The sequence below is a fragment of the Hipposideros armiger genome, unplaced genomic scaffold (genome assembly GCF_001890085.2).
Source record: "Hipposideros armiger isolate ML-2016 unplaced genomic scaffold, ASM189008v1 scaffold_177, whole genome shotgun sequence".
NCBI classification, from domain to species: Eukaryota; Metazoa; Chordata; class Mammalia; order Chiroptera; family Hipposideridae; genus Hipposideros; species Hipposideros armiger.
In genome coordinates this window covers 1,077,116-1,100,785 of record NW_017731527.1, presented here as the reverse complement: position 1 = coordinate 1,100,785, position 23,670 = coordinate 1,077,116, and the positions used below count along the sequence as shown (strand labels likewise).

The 23,670-nt window shown below is 36.3% G+C and overlaps 1 protein-coding gene across 5 annotated transcripts in view; it reads right to left on the bottom strand.

The window, feature by feature from the left end:
- Positions 1-23,670, bottom strand: part of MGAT4C (MGAT4 family member C) — a 728,413-nt gene that overhangs the window by 204,421 nt on the left and 500,322 nt on the right. Inside the window, exon 1 of one of the 5 annotated variants that reach the window (XM_019652293.1) lies at positions 17,749-17,917. The exons of the other annotated variants lie outside the window; for them this stretch is intronic. The gene's annotated coding sequence lies outside the window, so the exon portion shown is untranslated. Of the gene's footprint in view, positions 1-17,748; positions 17,918-23,670 lie in introns of those variants that run through there. 5 annotated transcript variants of the gene reach the window in all.

Sequence of the window (23,670 nt, the reverse complement as noted above, 5' to 3'; positions counted from 1 at the left end):
CGGTTATAACATCTAGGTGGTTCATAATAGTGGTTTCTCTGATGAACACAAATAATGCTTTTATAATTTTTCATTCCCTATAAATGAAAGCTTGTTCCACAGTTTTCTTTCTCTGTATTCTGTGTGCTTGGCATCTTGTATAAGTGAGTTTAAAACATACATTCAAATTTTCAGTTATAAAATAAGTTAAGTCATGGGGATGTAATGTACAACATAGGGGATATAGTCAATAATATTGTAAGAACATTGTTCTGTGTCAGATGGTTACTGGACTTATCATGGTGATGATCACTTCTTTAGGTATATAAATGTTGAATAACTATGGTATGAACCTGAAACTAATATAATGTTGTATGTAAGCTACATTTTGATAAAAATCTTTCCAAAAGAAAATAATTAAAGCAATTAAAAAATAAAATAAAATTTGCATTCTGTGGTCATAGAGTCATTTGAAATATTCAGAATTATTTTGCAAAATTTAGGTTGCTTTTAGTTATCATTACAAAATTAATACAATAATATAATATAATATAATAATATAATAACTGAGTTGCAGTTTAGTCATTTCTTTTTGCTATTTGAAAGATATGTGAACCCATGATAAAATTAGGAAGTCATTATTAAAATGTATTAGTGGCTTTTCCCAATTAGAGTCCCAAATAAGGGGTCTGCAAGTCCTAAATATTAGAATTTGCAGAACTCATCTTTTTCCAGTATATTATATAGTCAAGTAGTGCAAAAGCCTGAAGACATACAAGATTCTCTGAGCTGTCTGCAAAGAATGATCCATGATTGAAATAATTTAGTTGTCTTGAGTGTCACCTTGTTCCATTTAATAACATTTTCACAGCTTTCTTGTATATTATGATACCACAGTTGAGTTTTCTATTACAATCTTCAAATTTACCAAAACATGAAAAAATTTTAAAAAAGATATTACCGTGAAAATGTGAGCACATGCATCCTACACTGGTATTGAATTTATTTGAATTCAGTTTACATGGTTTCAGGGTCAGCAGGTACAAAGCTTTTGCTAAAGGGACAGCCCTAATGTGCTGGAAAACCCGGACAGCACAGATACAGCTTTGTAGAAAGAAGATCTAAATGTGTATTGTAGGCCATCATCCAATTGTTAAGCCTTTTTACTCAATAATCAATATTCCCTCCAGCACAATAATAAAACATAGAATTATTCATGGTTACCACTAAGGTGTACTTTTCAGTCACAAGAGGGATGAAAAAGTTACTGGAAAGGTGATGTGATTTAATGAAAAGGCCACTGAACAAGCTGCAAAGGCTCTTAAATGAGATCATGTGAAATTTCGCCTTTGAAAAAAAAGATAAAGTATTAGGCAAACATAGTATTAATATTAAGAATCTAAAATGTTCCTTTCTAGCAGACCTGTGTTCTGGGGTCAGCAGAATAACATTAAAATTTGCTCAATACAAACAGTAATAGATGGCACCATGGGAAACTCTAAGACCTGTGTTTCAACCTCAAACTTGGAATTTATTGCTTTTGTGATCTTAAAGGTTGACCCTTAACATCCCCTCTACACACAATTTTTTAACTTTGTTTTTATATAGTGGTATCTGCGGATGTCCTTGCCTTTTTGCTTTAGGAAATGTTCCCCAGTAACTGCATTATTAAAACTGGACAGGTTTCAAAAGAGGCGTCTGAAACCATGGCAAATGTTGATTCAATCTCAGTGGAATAACTGCAAGGTAATTGTCCCACAGTCATCACTTTCTGAATGTCTCAATAAATCTGGCTTCGGTAACTCAAGAACTTGCTTTCATGGAAGCCTGTGGAGGAAGGGACATGGATATATTTGCTGTGAAGTGCCAGCATATAAAGAAGTTAATTTAAGAAGGCTGATCTCATTTTTTTTTCTTCTACATCCTAATGAAAAAAAAGATAAATTCTTCCCCATGTATTTATTATCTGTTATTGATATGAACACATGAATTGTTATTTTGTCCTATAGCTTACAGTTCATGACTGTGCTTAATTATTTTGGTCCTTACATTTTCCCAGATTGGGTGGTGATGCTGGGACAGAGATGTCTTGCCCAAGAGGCAGCCAAAAATCAGCCATGAGTGCTCAGTGGCAGTTGCCCCAGGGCTGTCCCAGATGCCAGGCCTGCTTGGCTTCTACATGTGGGAAAGCACTTTCTAAAGTGTTGCCCAGATGCCAAGAAAACCTCCTCCATCCCTCACTGAAGGCGGCTAACCACGTGTTACAGCAGCTTGGTCAGGCCGTGCTGACAAGCCTTGTGTTTCTGTTTGACCAGTCGCCTGGCTTGGTCCCACCACGCCATCCTTCCTGAGCCATGCCTGAACCTGCTTGGCTAAGCCCGTCCTCATGTCATCAGAGATTAAGGAAGGGGAGAAAACTGAGGAGAGGTACTGTGTGTCCTCTGTGGTGGCCTCCCAGTGTCTCGGAAGCTGTCCCCGCTCCACTGCCCACCCCCTTTTATTAGCCCATCGAATCAGCCAGGTGCCTCCCATTGCCTGTGCCTCTTACACAGCTTCCTGAGATCCAGGGAAGAACAGTTAAGGGCCACTTAGTGAAATTTAAGTTTTCCTCAGGGCCTCAGCATCAAGTATGTCAAGCTCCCCTTTATGCTGAGAACAGGCCCAAACTGGTCATAGCCATGCACTCAGTCCTATGCAAGAGAATGCGTGGCAAAGCCATCCAGTTACAGGAGTCTGCAAGATGAATGCAAAGAAACAGCTTTCCCTTTCAGCTCACTGGCCAGAAAGCCGTTTCTGCCAAACATTGATGCTGCTTCGGGTTCAACCTCTCCTTCATTTGAAACTGCATCATTCCTCGTATTTAAATGACTGAGTGATGCATGGATGGTCCTCTCAAATTCCCAAATTTGAATGCTTTGCCCCTGTGTGAAGAGGCATGGGACCTTACACAAGGATCTTTTTCACAATGTCTCCTACTGAATATTCTACATGTACTTAGTCCTTTTTCATCCTATAGTTTCTGTATATCTGGACACCTGACTTTGGACTAGGAGTTTCAAGAGCCTTACACATTTGGTTTGATTGTCAGGGAACATACTTCAAAATAAAATATTAGGGTCTTTTGAGACATATAGAAAGAAGAAAAGAGGAAAAACATGTGCGGTGTGAGGTTGCTGAAAGACTAGCTGTGCCAGCCAACCTCATCTGTATACGGCCCCTCAGCAGTGGCTTCTGATAGGCAGCAACCTCCCTGCCGCTTGTCACCTCCACACATACACATACCTCCAAGCTCTGTAAGGGCTCTGCTGGCTCCTCAGAGCTTCTGGCAATGCAAGGGGAAGGGGACTGACTGTAGCTGCTCAAGAAGCCCAGGAGCAGGAGGCCTCTGATATTTTGCCTTATTAAGTGACTAACAGGAATGGTGATCCCAAGTGATAATATCAGCAATGTGACTCAATTGTCCTCCTGTTGATAACAGGGGTCCCTCATCCAAAATGTCTAATGGGAGTCAAACCCTACAGAACCTTGCCCCTGCCCTCCAAACCTACAATAAGCACACGTGACTATAGTTTTTCCTGGTTGAGAGGTTAGGAGGCAGCTGGCCATCATTCTGACCGGGATTATCACTTTCTCTCAGTTACTGATTCCCCTTTGTCATTCAAAATGAGCACTCCCCCCTGGGAGCTCTGCCACTCGCAAGTTTGGAGGGATTTGTAGAAAGTTCTCAGAATATTCTGTGACTGTGATGGCTCCTTCCGGTAGACACACCCTAAGGTGACCCTCACATCTTTGTATGATTTCCTCCCCTTGAGTATGGGCAGAATCGTGACTGAATTATAGGCAAAAGGACATGGCAAAAGCGATGCGATATCACTCCCATGATTATATTGTTATATGACTCCCTATTATCAGACTTGAGCAAGAGACTCCACTCCTGGCTTTGAAGAAGTAAGCTGCCATGTTGAGAGAGGGCCTTTGAAAGAACATCCTGGCAGGAAATGGAGGCGCCTGTAGGGATTGAGTGCCCACTTGATAGCCAGTGAGTAAACGGGGACATGACGTCTACAGCCACAATTCTGACAGCCGGGATTCTGCCCACAATCACAAGCCTGAAAGAGAACTCAAGCCCCGAAAGAGAATGCAGCTTGATTAACACCTTTATTGCAGCCTCTTGAGACTCAGATCCAAAGATCTACCTAACCGGCACCTGTATCACTGCTTTGTTGTAACTGGGATAATGCCTATTGTTTTAGCCATCTAAATTTGTGGTAATTTGACACAGAGCAATAGAAACTTAAAACATCCGGGCCAGCCGAGTGGCGCAATGGTTAAGAACTGGCTTGGGATGCCAGAGGGCCCCCGGTTCAGATCCCACATATGCGGGCCAGTGACACTGCCGTCTACAGCTAAGATGCTGAACAGCAGCTCAACCTGGAGCTGGGATGCCATGAGTCACCGGCGATGGCGTAGGCTGCAGTCCCCTGCTGCAGTGGGTTGCCATGGGCTACCGTGTGTAGCCAGCAGCCAGCGTGAGTGGCCAGCAGCCGCAGTGAGCGGCNGGTTGCCATGGGCTACCGTGTGTAGCCAGCAGCCAGCGTGAGTGGCCAGCAGCCGCAGTGAGCGGCCGTCCAGAAGCCGGCAACTGATCTGCCTCCTCCGGGAAGAGCGCAATGATGGTGCCAACTTGGGCCAGTGAAGCAACGTCCTCCATAACTAGACTGAAGAACAAAAAAGAAAACGACAGCAACATGTCTGTTCCCCTTCCCCCAATTCCCCAGCACTGTTCCCATCCCAATTCCCCAATAAAAAAAATCTTTAAAAAAAAAAAAGAAAATAAAAGAAAATTAAGACATCCCCCATGCAGTGAGAAGAGCCAGGGGAGAGAAGAAGGATTCACAGTCTAGTTTAGCCCCTGTAACGTCTAATTCCAGCTCTTTAGGTCCCTGTAATCTTCAAACCCCCAAGCTGATTCCCGCAGGCAGCACTACTGGTGAAGTTTATATATTGTTTTTTGTTTTTCTTTTTTTGTTTGTTTGTTTTTTGTTTTGTTTTGTTTTTTTGTCACCAAGACAAAGAAGTCAAAAGAAAAGACAAGTAAGAGAAGAGCTGAATGCGCAGAAGAGCAGTGTCCTGAGGAAGGCAAGCCCACACGCACACACGCAGGATCACACACTGCCTGTCCTCACAATGCTTTCCTTACTTGCTGCTACTGGGGGAGGTGGTGATGCCACAGCAGCTTGGGGGCTGTGGAAGGTACCCTCCAAGTGAAAGCTGTTTCTAACATCACTATTGTGGGAGGAGGTAGACAGGGATTAACAGAAGGGCGAGCTGCTCTGCCACCTTCTGAAAGAGATCTCAGATCTCCTTCTGGCTGTCAATTACAAGACCCAAATTAAGCTGTAACAGAGAAAACCTGTCAGATGATGGCCCTCCAAAGGGATCGAAGTCTCAGGTCTCTCACCATATATTCATTTTACCAACATTTAATGAGCTTCTACTCCTTGCTAGCACTGCTGACACAGCAGTGGATATGAAATCCCGAAACACAGCGAGCTTTGAATTTAATAGGAAATACAGGAAGGACATGACAATTAAAGTGCACAATAGGGCAAGTGCAGGTGCTGCCCGAGCACAAAAGGAACAGGTCACTATTCCAAGATGGTGTGGGACGGAATCCCCACACCCCACCAGAAAAGCCATCTGACCTGAGATGTGAAGGATGAAAAGGATTTGACACTGCAGAGTGCTCTGAGCAGAGAGAACATGTACCAACAACCAAAGGTGAGTCTGAGGGGCCGTGGGACGGAAGCATGGAGTTTGCCGGTTAGGCATAATAATAAGGGAGAGCGTGCATCCAGCATGAATTGGGCATGTTGTGCTAAGAGGATGGTATACACCATCTCATTGATCCTCATAGCATCCCTCAGCTGAGGCAACTGAGACACAGAGAGGTTGTCTTGCCCATGGTCATCCCACTGGTAAGGGTTGAAGCCAGGAATTAATGCCCACCTGACTTGCTCCAGGGCCCACACTCTTAACACCTACTCCAGTCTATATGTCCCAGTCTATAATGCAAATGAGTAAACCAAATGGTGTGGCTTCAAGTCAGGCCCCTGTCCTTCACCAATAGAGCCACCAGCGAAAACAAAAGGTCCAAATCCACCCCAGATTCTGAAACTTGTCTACCCCAGAATCTCTGTACAGTTTTTGAGTTCTTGCCAATAACTGGGGCCCAGTCAGGCCTCTCCCAGTTACGGGATCTCATGTTAGCAGGCCAGGTTTCCACTCGAGTCTCTGCCTCCCTAGACCTCCTGGAAACTTGAATCTTGCCTCTGAATCCAGTCCCCTTGGCTATAACTCTCTTATCAGACCTCAGCCACCATGTTTGCCTCCTGTTTTGGCCTTTTTCATATTTTGGTTCCATGAGTATCCTTAGATTGCTTCTGGGTCTCTGTGCCTCTGTCTGTTCTCTGGGATCTAGTCCTCCTCGGTACAGACTGACTACAAAACATTGCTGAGAAAACATCTTTATCACATGGAGGTAGCCATTATTTTCCCTAGTCACAGTACTGTGGTCAACTTTTTGAATTTCAAAATACCTCTTAGACTTTACTTTTCTCTGAATCCGTGGTGTATCACACACTCCTTTCATGTCAGCTGCTAGTGTTGGTGATCAAACATTGTTGCTTTGTTTTTCAGACTATTATGGAAAGAGGAGGGATATAATTTCTCTCCTGACTATTTAAAGATGTCTTTCCCTTCTCAAGAACAACAAAAAAATTTAACTGTTTTTTTCCTAAGAAAATTAGAAATCTCTTAAGAGGAATTCCATAATTATTGCAGAGTTACCAGAATAAATAACTCAATGTACAGCCAACTTTGACAACACAATTTTTATCAGTATATCTATATTTTTACATATGAAAAGTTCCATAATTTTGATGAAATTATAATTTTAATGAAAAATATACGTTTATTCTGCATCCATACTTGGTTATTGCTGTGTAGTACGCCCTCAAATCATAGAGATTTTTAATCTGTATCTGTTGCATATCTTTCTCCCTTTTGGTTTCAGTTAAGTTTTCCAACCTCTTAAGATACGGGAGCTCTTCTATTTAGCAGGCCATGGATTTTTCCTGGCATAGCACTGCTTCCTTAGAATGTTTCGTAGACTTCTAGAGGGTCCAAGTCTTAATGTCAGGAGGTATATTTGTTCATTTGCTTACAAAGCAAGAGGTGCTTATTGTCTATAAAGATGTTTATACATGGCTTCAATTGAAACAAAATCATTTTCATGAGAATAAATTAACTGCTGATTAAATAATCCCCACAGTTAAAACTAAATTTTGGATATATTGTCCTTTCTTTTAACCATGATGATGTTTTAAACATAATGATTAGATATTTAATATCTAGTTATAATAAATATGGTTGGTACAAGTTATAAAGACCAATTTAAAAGGGTAAATATTACTTAATAGTTCACATATCCATCCAATAAAATTTTTCCATTTATGAGGGAGTCAACATTTGACAGCTCTGTCCAGCAGGTCTTTATTTCCTTTCAGTTCTAAAGCACTTGAACATGACTTCACTGCTTAACAATCAATTTCCTGCTGGACTCCTTGCAGTCTAGCATGTCAAACTACTTTAAGTCACCAGTGACCTTCCCTTCAATTTAAAGTGTAGCTTTCTCTGTTCCTGTATTTTGAGACTTTCTGCCACCTTTCATATGGTTAGCCTCAACGTTCTCAATTATACTCTTTCCAGTTTCAGTAACATCAGTTATACCTAGTACAACTTCATATATATATATATATATGTATATATATATATATATATGTATATATATATATATATATATATATATATATATATATATATTCACTCAGTTTCCAATCCCTTTACTGAGTCTACACCCCTTTATATCCTTCCATTATCTGTGTGTTCTCAAGGACCCTTGCTATATTTATATCAAAAGTTACAAGTAGATACTAATAGTATTTTTGTTGTTTGTCATGTAACTCAATGTGCACAACCTATGATCTTATTTGATGTATTTACATATTGTGATTAGTTATGGGGTCATCCACATATTAGTGACAAGGAGGCTGTAGAGATGGACAAGTATTTCATACTCTGGAACATTCCATTCAATTTTTCTTTCTATAATTAAAATTCACTAGCATCTCAGTATTTTTGCTTTTTTCCTCAGTGCTTTAGCCAGCTTCTGTTTACCTGCACCATTTATTTAGCTGCTATCCTTACTCTAGATGTTTTGCTAAATGCTAGAGATTCACTGGTGGATGCAAAACAGATTCTGCCATTACTTTTATGAAGGTTAAAGCCTAGTGGGGAAGGTTGGAATTAATAATTTAATCAACCAAGGAATCTTCCAACTGCAACTCTTACAAGTGTTAAACAATGTTTTAAGAGCCTGTAATTGGATGATTTTATCTGGTCAAGGAGATCAAGGAGGACTTCTTTAAGGATGCAGTTCTTTAACTGAGATATGAATGATGAGTAGGAGTTCAGTATGTGAAGAATATTGAGAGGAACCTGATAACCAGTAGGAATGTCACAAGCTAAATCTCAGTGCTGGGACAAAGAAGACATTGTAAGAGAAATGAAAAGAGAGCAAATGTTGGAATGACAAGCCATTTAGGACCTTGTAAACTGGAGGTAGGACAATTAAGTTCATGAGCTCATCCTAAAAAAAGTGTTACACACCTCACTGCTGAATATCACCACAGTCACCTTCAAAATACTCCCCTTGGGAAGCTACACACTGACACCAGTGCCTAGTCCACCCTTCAAAGCAATTTTGGAACTCTTTTTCTGGAATGGCCATCAGAGCTGTCGTCATAGTATACTTGATGTTGTGCATGTCATGAAAATGTCTTCCTTTCAATATTTCCTTTATCTTTGGGTAAAGAAAGAAGTCACTGGGGGCCAGATCAGGTGAATAGGGAGGGTGTTCCAATACAGTGATTTGTTGACTGGCTAAAAACTCTTTCACAAACAGTGCCCTGTGAGTTGGTGCATTGTTGTGATGCAAGAGCCATGAATTGTTGGTGAAAAGTTCAGGTTTTCGTCTAACTTCTTTACACAGCCTTTTCAGCTCTTCCAAATAGTAAACTTGGTTAACTGGTTTGTCCAGTTGGTATAAATTCATACTGAATAATCCCTCTGGTACCAAAAAAGATTAGCAACATCATTGCAACAAGTTCATGAACTTAATTGTCACACCTCGTATATCAGTTTTGTCTTCCAATTAATGGAAAACTATTACAGAGTTTTAGTGGCAAGGGGATGAAGAGAGGCTATGAGAGAGAGGAAAAGGGAATGCCATGTTCAGGTTTATTTTTCATGGATAAAGTTTTGCTTGGATAATCTACCCCAACACCATCTTTTTCTTCCTGATCTCATGTTAGGAGGCAGTTCTAATAGTTTAGATTTCATTCTCCTCCTGAATCAAAGGCCTCTCTAATTCTGAATATCCTTTGTTTGTTGGGTCTTCTCTTCACAATCTCTAAATAGTGGAATTCCTTAGAGCTTCTTCTCTAGTTGATATCCCTCAGTCATTGTTTTTGCATGTCAATAATTGGAGATGGCTACTAAATATCTTAACTCCAGTCTTGTATATCCAATAGCTACAAAGTATATCGTCTTTGCTCCTGAATGAGCATCTCAAACATAGCCTATCCAATGTATACAAAGAGAAAGAAAACCAGTTTCTATCCTTCCTTCCTTCCTTCCTTCCTTCCTTCCTTCCTTCCTTCCTTCCCTCCCTCCCTTTCTTCTTTCCTTCCTTCCTTCCTTCCTTCCTTCCTTCCTTCCTTCCCTCCGGCAGTCAGGCATTCATTTAACAAACATCTGCTGAATCCTTTTCCAGCTCATGGGTATTCAAAGAGTTAGGCAAAATCTTTGACTTCAAAGGAATAAACTATTCTGTATAATTACTTATCATATATCCTATGCTTAACTATCAAAATCCTGCATGCTAGTGAATTTTTTTTTAATTTTTTTTTTTTTTACTTTCCCCCTAATATTTACTTTTTTGGTGGTAATCTCCATCTCTAATGTCTCACAGTTCCCGCCTGTCTCCTACCCTTAAGAGCATTTCTCTTTCCTAAAGTTATCACTTGCACCCCATTATGTGATGTTACTCTGAAAGTTTATATTATAGATCTAGGCAAACAAGAAGGAGGTCTAGATATAGGCAGGCAGCTGTCTTGCCTTTCCTGGGGTGACCTCTCCTATTGTCTTTTGTGCCTGGCCATGACACCCATATTCTTGATGCACATCAACACCACACTTGTCTCTGTATCTCTACCACCTACCAGAGTACCCACAGCATTGTAGGTGTTGGAGGCTATTGATAAAGCCTACTTAATTATGCCCTCATTGGATGCTATCTTTTTCTCCACACTGGACACTCATCCTTATTGTATAAGGGAATACATTTATAATAATGGTTTGGGGAACTGTCCTATGAAACAATTGTGAAACTAATGAGTGTATGGTCTGTATTAATGCTCATTCTGTCCCCTTTCCCTCATTACTGATTTGTGTTTACCATGAATCATATGCCACCTAAATCACACCAAGAAGGAAATGGGGTGGTGTTTTCTTTTTTAGATAAATTTTTGATAAACAGCTTTTATATAATGGTGTTCAAGTAATGAGTCATCTGATAAGAAGGACATTTGTTCCCCTGACCCTGGCCCAATACTGAGACATTGGGTCATTCAGGATCAGACGTTTCCTACCCTCAGCTGGTCAAGATCATCAAGAGTGAATAATCACCGACTCAAGGACTCTATCCCAAACTCTAATATTCTCAATTCTGTCAGGGGTTGTTGCCTCCGTCTGTATTCTTGAGTAATTAGTCATCCCATTGGATATCATCCATTATTTAAAATAAATTAATAGAACGGGGACTCTGATAATGCTATTTGAAATCTAAAGAAGTGGATTCTCTTGGCCGTTTTGCTCCTTTGATGGGTCAGTCTACTCTCAATAGTCTTGGTTAATCTTGCTTTCTGTTTCTTTTAGGAAGCCTTCCACATTTACTAGAAACCACAGCGATCTATCTCATTACAGGCTTTCTGCAGTACATCTAGAAAAACTCAATTTAACCTTCTAACCAAGACCTATAGTTATACGATTATGACAAGGTTGTGCCTCCTAATTTTGCACAACCAGCATCTGTTCTGATACTTTGGCTCCCTCTCATCCCTGCCTCCAGTCATAGAAAACACGAATCCTTACTTGAACATAGTTTTCTTTCCTCCCATTTCGGCTTTGTACATTCTGGAGGACACTGTCAGAAATATTCTTTGCTGGTCTCAAATTGGAAAATTCCCTACTTATTTCTAAAAAATTAAATGACAGCTTATTTTGAAAAAATGTTCTGATTCTTACAGATAGAATAAGTCATTCCTTGTCTATGATGCCCCAGCACTCTGTGAAACCTCTAATATGAAACTTATCCCAATGTATTATAATTATTTATGTTCAACTTTGTGTTGATCTCTAGACCATGAGCCCTTTGAGAGCAGCAACAGTGCTTTGTTCATTGCTAGCACGTCACAGGTGATCAATAGTCATGTGCCTAGGCTTTAAATAGTTTATGGAATGACTCAGAGCATTTATAAGTGAAGAAAGAATACATTAGTGAAACGATAGGATTGTTCTTTTATGTTTTACACATAAATTAATGCCTTGATTTTACAAGATTATAAACTGTGGGAAAGATAGTTTTTTTATCCTTTTATCTTTGTATTTGTTTTGCTATAAAGCTGGGCACATGGTAGATGATCCACTAAAAGAAACAAAAAACAAACAAACAAAAAAACCTACATACACAAGCGCACCCACACACACATACACACACACTCACACACACACGCACAGAGAGATTTTAAAAATCAAAATTCCTTATTTTGCCTTTCAGAGTGTGTTAGAGACAGAGAACAGCACAAATTAGAGGAGGATGGTAGTCTTATCTCCACTTCACCACCCATGTGAGGCAACGAGCTCTTGTTGGAAAGCAGGGGCTTGTTGATCTCTATATTATAAGAACAGATAAAACCTTTTATTACTACACATTTCAAACTCTCATCAACTCATAAACAAATAGAATAAAAGGTAAAGCAAATAGAGTAGATTGAGTAAAATATAAAGGGGAAAACTGCAGAACTTTCCATTTGTTATATATATAATATATACATATATACATATATACATATACATACACATATACATATATATATATATATATATATATATACATATGGGGTGCCAAAAAATGTATACAAGTAGACACTTTGGTCAACGTTGCTCAAGCAGTAGTTCATCGTAATCAGAAGTGTCTGGATGCTGATGGCAACCACTTTGAGCACCTTTTGTAATTGCAGAAGTCAAACATGACTTGTATTCATCTTTTGTTATCGGTATATATTGAGTATTATGATTTTACTACAGTTTTCGTTTCTTAAAGTGTATGTACATTTTTGACACCCTCTGTATATATATACACACACATACATACATATCTCCCATAATATATAATTTTAAAGTTGGGAATAGCTACTAAAAGTTATTTAATCCAATTTTATTTCACTTTAAAATGTGAAATCTAAGACATGTCAGAAATATCATATGCAGTATCTGATAAGGCAATACCTAGTACTAAAAACTCCTGAAATCAGCATCAAGTTTTAAAGAGTAATTAGTATGATTGTTTCCCAAAGGTTTTGTATTTGTGGTATATCAGAGTGTTTATATTTGTAAATAGGATTTTGAATGAAACTTCCCAATTGATTAAAACATACACACACACACACACACCCCATATACACAGAATGCTAAGCAATTAGGGAACATGAAAACACTAAAAGGGAGCAGCATTGATGGAGCACATATTATTTGTCAGACCCTGTTCTTTGGACTAAGAATAAGCTCACAAAATTTGCACAACCCTATGAGGTAGGTACTTTTATTTCCTCCAGTTTTTATATGAAAAAAATAAGGCCTGAATGGGGCAGGGAAGAAATTATCCTCAGGTAGTCTGTGCTCAGAAACCCTATTTTTACTACAGTGCATGCAAACAAACAAAACATCTTTGAAAGTATCTGCTTTTTATTGCTCTACTAGTCACAACTGTTTGTAAATCTGATCATACTCTCTTATGCACTTAAATTTAAGAAAAGTTGCTGGAACTGAACTTTGCATCGTGCCTCTCTATCAATCACAGCAGATGGTATCAGGCTCTACCCCACATTATACATTTCACCCAGCTCAATATTTCATTTGATTGACTGCGGTACCAATATGTGTCCTCTTAGCAAAACTACACTTTTTGTATTGATTCAAATGTTATGTTGCACAGCTGAGAGTTTCACAGTGTGGCATGGCATAGGGTAGAGAGGACTGCCCCCAAGACCACCCTACGCTGTGCTCAGTTCCTTGTCTCTGAAATCAAATCACAGCACAAACAACCAATCCTCTACTGTAGTCGCTTTGATTTAAAAAACCCACTCTGATGTCAGTTTATATTTTTTCATCACAAACACTATCGAAATTAATTCTGGAATATTATTAGGTAAAAGTAGCTAAATTCAAGACCTAGTTATCTTGTAAAACTTTTTGTCAAAACACCATGGCTTAATACCCCTTGAATTTAGCTAATTCATACTCTTAATTCTAACTTTACTCCTTTGCTCTGCACATTTCAAAAGCACATTAGTCAAAGGTCTTAATTTGAGGATATAATTTGATTTTCATGTAATATTATAGGAGTAAATTTGTGCCGAATCAAGTGTGTGCAGGCAACTTTGAATTGTTTTACAATTTATATATACGTCAGAAGATAGATTCTTCAGTGGCTAATTAAATGATACCATCTAAAAATGGTTTATCTTCAACTGATAGGTTCTATGTACAGATTGATTTTCTCTGAGGAGGTTAGTATCAGGCTTCTTTTTTTTTTTCCTTTTAAATCACTGGGCATGTGTAAATAAATTCAATGGGTAGTAAATATCCTTTTAGTTCAATGATCCTAGAACTAGTGTTAATATAGGCCAAACTACTGAAAAAAAAATGGGTGTTAAACTTCAGATTATTTCTTGTTTGCTTCTTTCAAATATAAACTATTATCATTTGGAAGATATTAACTTTTTTAAAAGAAAATATAAAATTCAACCACTTCTCACTCTTCCCTTTATGCTATGTAAACACTATCTAATGCCAAACAACTGTAAATCCAATGCATTATGACCACCAAAGACTATTATAAAGTAGAGGATAAATATGTAGCTAGATTGCTTGAATGTACAAGATCACTTTGTCCAAAAATGTTTTTTCTTTTAATCCATTGTAATATAAGCATTTTATTTTGGTAAAGTGGCAGTGGCACATTCAGAATGAAATATGAGCTATAAATTAATCAATAGACATTTTCACAATACCCAAATGTAAAGTATTTACAAATCTTTTTTCAGGTTAGAACATACCTGAGAACTTAAAGATATATAAAATTACAAGAAACCTAAATGCATCCATCTCTCAACTACTGTTTCCTATTCCTAGCAAATTCTCTGTTTTATTCAGTTACACCTTGAAATACATTTTATATGTTCAGTAATTGAAAGATCAGATTTGTCATAAAAAAATAACATACACAAGAGCAAGGATCTTTTATATTGGTCGGTTATAAATAAATCCAAGTACCTAGAAGAGTGCTTAGCACAGATTACACAAGTAAAAAAAAAAAAAAAAGAGTTAGATAGCCAGATATATGAAGAAAGATGAAAGAGAGAAAAGAGGTTGATTGATTGATTCACTGACTTCTGGCATTAAAATTGGAAAGTCTGTTTCTGATTCTGACTTTTCCATTTACTGATTTACTGATGGAGTGATCTTTGGCAACAAATTTAAAAAAGCCTACATTTCCTTAGCAGCATAATATCAATTACTTTATCACACACCAATTGTTATGAGTGAATATTATGTCCATGAAATCCCTTTTAAATTTTAAAATACACGTAAACATTATGTGTATGCACATAAAATATGCACCTAAATATCATGCATTAACATACAAATGTAAGCCCAGGCTAAAATGATATCATGTCTCCCACATTTTCAACTTAACTAAAATGTTGCCCATGATAGTCCTGAATTTCACACTGTTAAGATAAGCATAAAACTCATGACATATCCAAGTACTTCAACTGAGAAAATAGGAAACTAAATGATATCATTCATTCAAATAATTAAAAGAAGCTAATGAAGGTGCTTATCTAACTAAGTTCTAGGAGGGCACACAAGAGGGAAAATAAGTTATTCTGGAATAATGAATGATATAATTTGAGGAACAATTTTCAAAAGAAAATAATATATCACCCTCAGCCTCTGGGAGATGCAGAGAACTTTACAAGGATTAATATAAATCTTTTTCTCACTGCAAAATTTCCATTCATTTAAAAGACTTGTAAAACCTGTCAGTAACATTTCACTTGGTGCACCACATACAAATAACTGGATAAGGTAACACAGAGAAGAAAAATGCAAAAGAAAAAATCTACTTAACTCAGACAAAGGACATATGTATTAGAAAGGGGGCTAGGAACACCTTCTACCTATGGCTCCCTGCACTAAGAATTCTTCCTAGGGTGTGTGTGGCATGGGAAACTGCTATGATTCCACTGATGTCCTCTCTTTAAAAATAAAATAAAATAAAAAGTGAAAACTTTCTGTCAATGAAGTCCACCATCCAGGTAGATTGTATCACGCATGTCCATGTTGCACAAAGTTATTCAAAGTAAAACAAGGATATAAGCAATTCTAACCCTGCAATCACTACCAAAGCAGTGACTTTTGTGATTAGAAAAACTAATACTGAGGGAAGCAGTTATACACTGCAGAAAATGCAATTTTAAATGTTTAGACTGTCCGTTGCCTGAGTAAGATTTTCTTCCTTGCTGACAAAATGATATACATAGATTTTTACAGAACTAATTGTTGGAAAACACAAACGCTTTTCCTTGGTCAAGATTGATCACCTGTAAAAATGACAGAGCCTGCCTTTGCATTGTTCGACTCCACTTTTCAACTGCTGAAGGGAGAAAAAAAAATCATTTCCAAATGGCGAATCATTATGCTTTCAAGTTCACATTAGCAAACTTTTGGATTCCCACGTTTAGATTTTGAAATTCACAGAATAACCAACACGTATCTCCCTGCCAAAAATCAACTCCAGATACATATTTGTAAGCTTTTGAGGTTTAGTGGATTATGTGTTGTCTAGCTGGAGACAACAAAGCACAATCCTTTAGATTTCATTAATACACATCTGACACTTTCTATAAACCCAGTTTTGTTCAGACCTGAATTGACTGAAGGAGACAAATTGAACAACAGTAATGTCAAGCACTGCCAAACAGGACTGGGCTCGTTTAAAGATAGGGAAGTGTGACATAGCTGACAAAACCCTGCTGTCTTTAAGCACAACTGGAGCAGCTCCAAACCCTGATTTCTAATTACCCAAATTACTGGTTTGCCCAGGCAGAAATAATTGATGTTAAAGCAGAGTAAAAATACATATGGAAAGCATGAGCATATCGAAGCCTGATAGACGTTATTCAAAAGTCATCACTCAAAAGTTTTATTACCCTAGAAGAGATGGAGAGACTGATAAAATAAGAGGACATCTTATAAATACAGCTATTTACACTTTCTGAGTTTTCATGTCATAAATAACTGCATACTTGTTTAAAGTAGCAGTCTACTATATTATATTATGATAATACACAGTCTTGGAGGAGATAAAAGTGGTTTTGACTTCTCCATTCGATAGCATGTGAGCATTCTCAGTCAATTAAAAGCTTGTACCGTATCTGATTTTTCAGGATCCCTGTCAGACTCAGCCACCTATAGCTATAGCAATCCAACAGCTGTAAGTACATTTGTTTTGCTACAATACTGTTAGGATCCGCAGGTGTAAATATTTCTAATAATTGATTAAATAATGGAAAGCTTTCTTTTCAGTGTTTCAAGTTTCTGCAGATACATAAAACACAGTATTCTCTTATACATTTAAAAACATTCAACATAATAAGTGATTCTAACATCTCTTAATTCTAGAAAAAGAAACCCACCAAAACGCTGTTCCCTAAAACTATTTACTATTGTCATTTTAAAATGACAACTATGAATACAAAATACTACAACTTTATTTCTGAAGCTAAAGCCTTTGCTCACTTAGTAAAATATGTTTTCCTGTATAGCTCCAACTTTGGAAAACTGTCCCAAAGAACTATCATTTAACAATTAGAAACTTTGACTCATTTTAAATTGGTAGCAATAATCCTTAGTTGACCATTTCTACCTCTACTCTTTGCTACTAAAAGCAAAACACAGAAATGAAGCAGAGTGCTATACACATCCATATATATTTTTAAAAGCAAATTAAAAATAACAACACTCTAAAAAGCAGTTACTTTCCTTTCTCTAAAGAAAAGCTGAATTAGCCTGCCATTCATTTTCTACTACAAATGAGTTTGCCAGGTACACGTTATCATGCTCTTTTTCAATTCATTTTACTAAATCCACACTGCCTTTTAATAATGCTAACCAGTCCTCTGATTCAAAGCTTAGATAGCCATCCTGGTCGACCCTGACACCAGTTTCTTACATTGCCTCCTCTGTTAGATACGTGCACCTTTATTTTGAGAGAGAAGGTAAAACAGAAGAGGCTCTTACCAGAGACAGGGAAAACAATTCATTCAGTTAGATCCAGCAGTGCGCTGTGCAGCCTGGCAGCATGAGTGATCCTTGGGCCTCACACAAAAGCGAGATAATTGGCTCTCAATGAAGAGATGTAAACATCCATCATCATGGCACTGGGGCTGAAACTGAACGCCACCTCAGCTGTTCTGTGTACTCCGACTGGAAGATGATGTCACAAACATCAACTGGGTGTACTCTCATTGGCTTCTTTTACCTGGAATCATATCTTAACCCTAAACTGTCAGCTGCAAATTGTAATGCTTATCTCTGACTATAATTTTTGCTGAAAGGGAAGTGAAAGTGACATAGGGCTACTGGAGGACAGCAAACTGAAAATACTGCCCCAAATATGCTAAGACCAATTTACATATTTAATTAATTAGGATCCCTGGGAATTTAATCTTTCAAATATGCTTATTAAGTAACAATATTTATAAAAGGTATTGCACAGAAAGGATATTAAAGGAAGAGATTCATGCAATTACCACATCCAGAATTTTAAATTTTCTAATTACTTTGCATTGATTTTACAGAACTACCCCCATGAAATTAAAGTCGAGGTAAAGGAAAAATTACAATGTAGGCAATTATGCAGTGGAGTTTTCAATTACTTTGGTCAGAGAAGCCATCTGTAGTTTTAAATCTTCTAATACAAATAAAAAAGTGAAAATGCATTTTACTTTCTGAATGTTAAATAGTATGGCCAAAGTTTTGTGTAATAAAGCTTAAAGTATGAGATATGAAAGGCATAACATCACTAAAATAATAATGTTAAATAGCGGTTTTTACAAACAGTAATTTGTAAGTCACTAGAACTATAGAGAAACCCATTTCAGTAATTGAAGGCTACTTTATAATATGGGGCTGTTCACTTCCAGTACAAACGTGGAATAATTATCCATCCCTTACCCTGTATCCTGACAAAAGCCCCAGACTTCTCCCCAAGAGTAAATCCAGAAGGAGAGGATGATAATGGGCTAAGCTGGTTACAGCATTTTGCTGCCAGAGGGACAAAACTACAATCACCTTGAAATATATCCAAGCTTTTCCCACCAAAAGGAGCTGTCAGCCGCATAACTGTGAGACACAAAAATTAGCAGAGCTTTTCAATGACCAGCTCCTTCTCAATTCAGCCCAGTCGTATCCCAGGGCAAGCCCTTTCAAGGCTGTACAGCTCTGCGAGCAAACATTAGAACCACCTGGAGAGTGAGAGCAATTTGCTTCATCCCTCTCCACCTTTAGGGAAAGGAGGTCAAACAGTGTCCTTGTATGCCTTCATGTTGGCTCATGTCCTTCTCAATAAAGGATTCAGGACAAATAGTTGTTATAATCCCTCCACATTTCCAATGACAGAAAATCGTTTTTATTGTACAGCTCAATGAAAGTTCTAAAAGTTGAAAATATATGAAAAGGTACTTTCATAGACCAAATGCTTAAAATTTCCTCCCAAGTTCTGACTTTCATGAACATAGGTTTGATTATTTATTATTCTTAGTAGCAAGTTAGTGTGTGATCTTGGGGCAAGATTTCTAGATTTGGGTTCAAAGATCCAACCTCTAATTCTCGCTGTATCACCCAGTATTGGTAAACACTTTGGAAAATTAATAACTTTCATATATAGAATGAGAATGATAATGCTACCTACAGAAAGAAAAGTTGATGTAGATATTAAAGAAAATGAGACACTGTACAAATATATAAAATAAAAAATTCATAAATATAAAATGTAGTTAATATTGTTGTTATGCAAAAGACCAAATGTGTTTATTTTAAAGGCCTTGGGGTAGTTTAAGAGTCGATCGAGTACCTTCAAAATAATGAAGAACTGTTATTACCCTAAACTCTTAAAATTTCTACTACAAAATTCTATTGCAAATTAGCTTGATTTATAAAATTGACTAATTTAGGGGTCTTTTTGAAGTTGTTGCCCCTCCCAGTATCATTTGTAATTTAATTATATTAGTCAAGTGCAAGAATGTAGACTCAAGAAGACTATTTGTCAAAATGTATTTTGGCCAACGGGAAAGACACTGTTCATTTATTCCTGCCTAAAAACATGGAAGTTTAGATGGAAATGTGTATAAAAAAAGATTCATTGCTGTTCAAAATGCTTTAAAATTGAATTACAAATCAGAAAGATGAATTTGGACAATGAGAATGTCAACGGTGTTTCTGGTAAACAAATGATAAAGCTAAGACATTGTAATTGCTAAAAAGGTATGTCATGGAGAGAATATTTATAAAATAAAATATGCTCCTGTCATACATTATATCAAATTTTAAAGGTACAAATATTTAATGGCAGAGATAGATAACTAGCAAAATTAGGTTACATCTTGTTGCATGTAGAAATCATGCTGATATATATAATTAACTGAAATATCTATATCTATATCTATATATAAAATTCAGTTAGTTTTTTTTCAACTACTAAGCAACTCACTTAATTCTAAAGGTAAATATATATTCTGGTGATTTTAATAAGCACAGATTGTAACCTTTCTTATTTTGTCTTGCGTTTGTTTGGGTACTGCCCTGCCACATAGACACAGGACAAGATGAAGATTGGGGAGTATGAATACTCCTATTGCCTGGCAGATGCTGTATACCAAACACCCACATCCTTCACACGATTCATTAATAAGTTAATACCTCGGTAGAGGACCCTAATTTTGTGTTGTTATTAAAATATGTAAATATGATTTTTTATGAATATAGATTGTAATGTTTAATATGACACAAAATGAAGACTAATCAATATGTCCATAAAGTTTTGGGGAGTTCACTTATAAAATGTGAAAACATAAATGTTTGAATTGTGTACAAATAGGAAAATTAATGTAATATAATTTAATTCCTAAGTGAATGAATAGGAGAGAAGGAAAATATAGAATAAATATTTTAAATTAATGGTACCTTATAATAATGAATGATTACCTCATACAGTGTCAATTTCAAATTTTATTATAATCCATTAGGACAGAATGTATATATTAGTTTTAGGTAATTATATCTATACACTCAAAAAATTTCAGTTAAATACAGCATATAATATACCAGGGGTGCCAAAAAAATTTATGCAAGTGGACACTCGTCAACGTTGTTCAAGCAGTAGTTCACGATAATCAGAAGTGTCTGGACACTGATGGTAACCACTTTGAGCACCTCTTGTAATTGCAGAAGTCAAACGTGACTTGTATTAATCTTTTGTTATTGGTATACATTATTACAATTTTAATATAGTTTTCCTTGCTTAAAATGTGTATACTTTTTTTGTCACCCTCTGTATTATGTAGAGTATTCAGTGTGAATATTCTAGTATAGCATTTTATACATAACAATATAAAATGATATTTCCTTATGGTGGGCAGTAATCATCTGAAATGAATGATGAGCGGAAGTTATGAAATTTTTAGTAATTCTTTGAAGTGTTTCTTTAGGAACAGCAGAGATATTAAAGGTCAGGGCCTACCAGTGATTTATTTGCCATATGTCTTTTGAAATGTCTAATAATACTTGAACATCAGTCTCCACATGCATCTGGGTTAAAGCTGAAAATAAGACTGTGAATATGTAACTTGAACATTGATGATAAGAAATGAAAATCCTTATTACTTTCATAAACTTGTATTAGTAAAAAATCCAACCTGATTACATAATGGGAAAAAAAATCCTAAATGTAAAAACATTACATTAAGGGGCTGCAAGAAAATGAAAGAATGATGTCATTCTTTGAATGTACTATTTATTATATACATGTAGAGAAATAAAATACATTTTTGTCAGGATTTAAAAAAGAACTCCAATTTCATAAAAAGGGACAATAAGAAACACTACATTTTACAATGAATTTGCTGGCATTGTTTCATTGTTTTTTACATTCCTCCAAATAAAATGGTAAAATGGACAGGAAACACTTGTGAGTTCCAGAGAACTGACAGATATTTTAACTTTAACAGCCACGTATAGGCTTAAAGCAGGGGGAAAGGGGGGGGGGCAAAAAAACCCTGCAGGAATTAACTTAGGCTTTATTCTTTATAAATTTATATTAGTAAAATGTTTTCTGATATGAAGAACATGGAATTATAAAAAATATTTTTAACAAATCAAGTAAAAGTTTTGTAGTTCAAGCCAAGTACATACCATTTTTTTTTAATTTTTATTAAATTTATTGGGGTGATGTTGGTTAGTAAAATCATGTAGGTTTCAAGTGTACATTTCTATAATACATCATCTCTATATTGCATTGTGTGTTCACCACCCAGAATCACTTTTAATATTATACTTATACACTATATATTTCCCAGGAGCTAAAACCACTGCAGTATTTAATTGCCTGACAATTATTTCTGTTACCTCAATTTTGTGGTTAAATTAATATTTATATTATCAAAAGACATCAGCACTAAAGGCTTATTAAACTGGAGAAACCAGCCTCCAATGTTTCCCAACCTACTCACTAAGAAATTAGGGTATAGTGTTAGATTACCACTAATTTTAGAAGAAATAAACGTGTCTTTCAGGTTATCATTTTGTAGGCAGGACTTAGGAATTTACAGCGGATTTAAAATCTTGTGAACCTTATTACTTACTCTGAGAGTATTTTGAAAATACTCTGAGAAGTTAGGAATATTAGAATACAGCATTTTGCTACATCTCACACCATCAACAACTGGCCCATTACTGAGTTCTCCACAAGATGGCTGCTCTGTTTAAATGGCCGCTAACACTGTTAATACACTATTTTGTCCTTTTATTATTATTTAAAGAGATATATTATGCCAAATAATTAAGGAACTTATATGCATAAATGCTCATATTAGGTAACTTTTCAGTTTAAGAAGAGTAAATGCTTAAGGGTATTTATTAAAACCTCTTGAAAAGCAGGAATTATTTAAATCATCTTAAAATGTTTGACTTCAAAACTTTATCTATTGCTAACACAATGCTCAAATGCTTCATCCCAGACTGATTTTAGAGGTTAATTTATTTATAAGAAGTGGTTTTATTTTGTATCATACAGACTTTTATGTTGCTTTTTTGAAAAATGCAAGCAGTATTCAAAATTACTGTGACTGAATCAATAATAACTCACTTGTACAGTAAGAGATATGTGAGAATTATATTTTCCATCCACTAAATTCCAGGCATAATGAAATCTGATAAGATATCTATTTATTGACCTTGCTTATATTCCTTTTTTTATACTTTGTCATATTAACTGTCATTTTTTTTTCTTTATGTCTACCTTAAATCTACTGTGTGGCAGCTTTAGTGTATTATCTTTATTTCTATTTCCTGTGCAGATAAATTTTTGAAAATACTTAGAATTATTAGGCCATATCATCTTTATTTTCTGAGAATAAATATCTCCAAGATGTTTGACTATGCTTATGTGTCAGTAAATTTTACTCTAGAGGAGAAAATGACTAAATAAGGGTAAAGAAAGGTCTCTCCTCTTGTATGTTAAAGAAATATTAATTCTCAGGCATGAAAGTAAAAAGCTCAAGCTATTTTAGTGATTTAGCATGTTGTTTTTAAGTGTAAACTGAAAACATTAACTTATCATAGGAGATATCTTGATTGAATATATACTCTAATTTATTTTACTAGGTCCCCTTTAAAGTTCAAGTTTAATTTCTGTATGAGACCTAAAGATCAGTGGACAAAAGGATTTGTTCTTCACCATCTTCTCTGAAAAATTATATATATATTTTTTGTTTTAAACTACTCCTTAATTAATGATACTTCACTTGCTTTATTATAAATAGATTTTGATTGGTCCCTGCTATAAAATCTTATAAATTCACTCTGACTTTCTTCTTCCACCTGTTTCCTCACCTTTTATGTCATGTTACCCAAATCAGATCTAAACAAGGCCTACTATTCCCACCT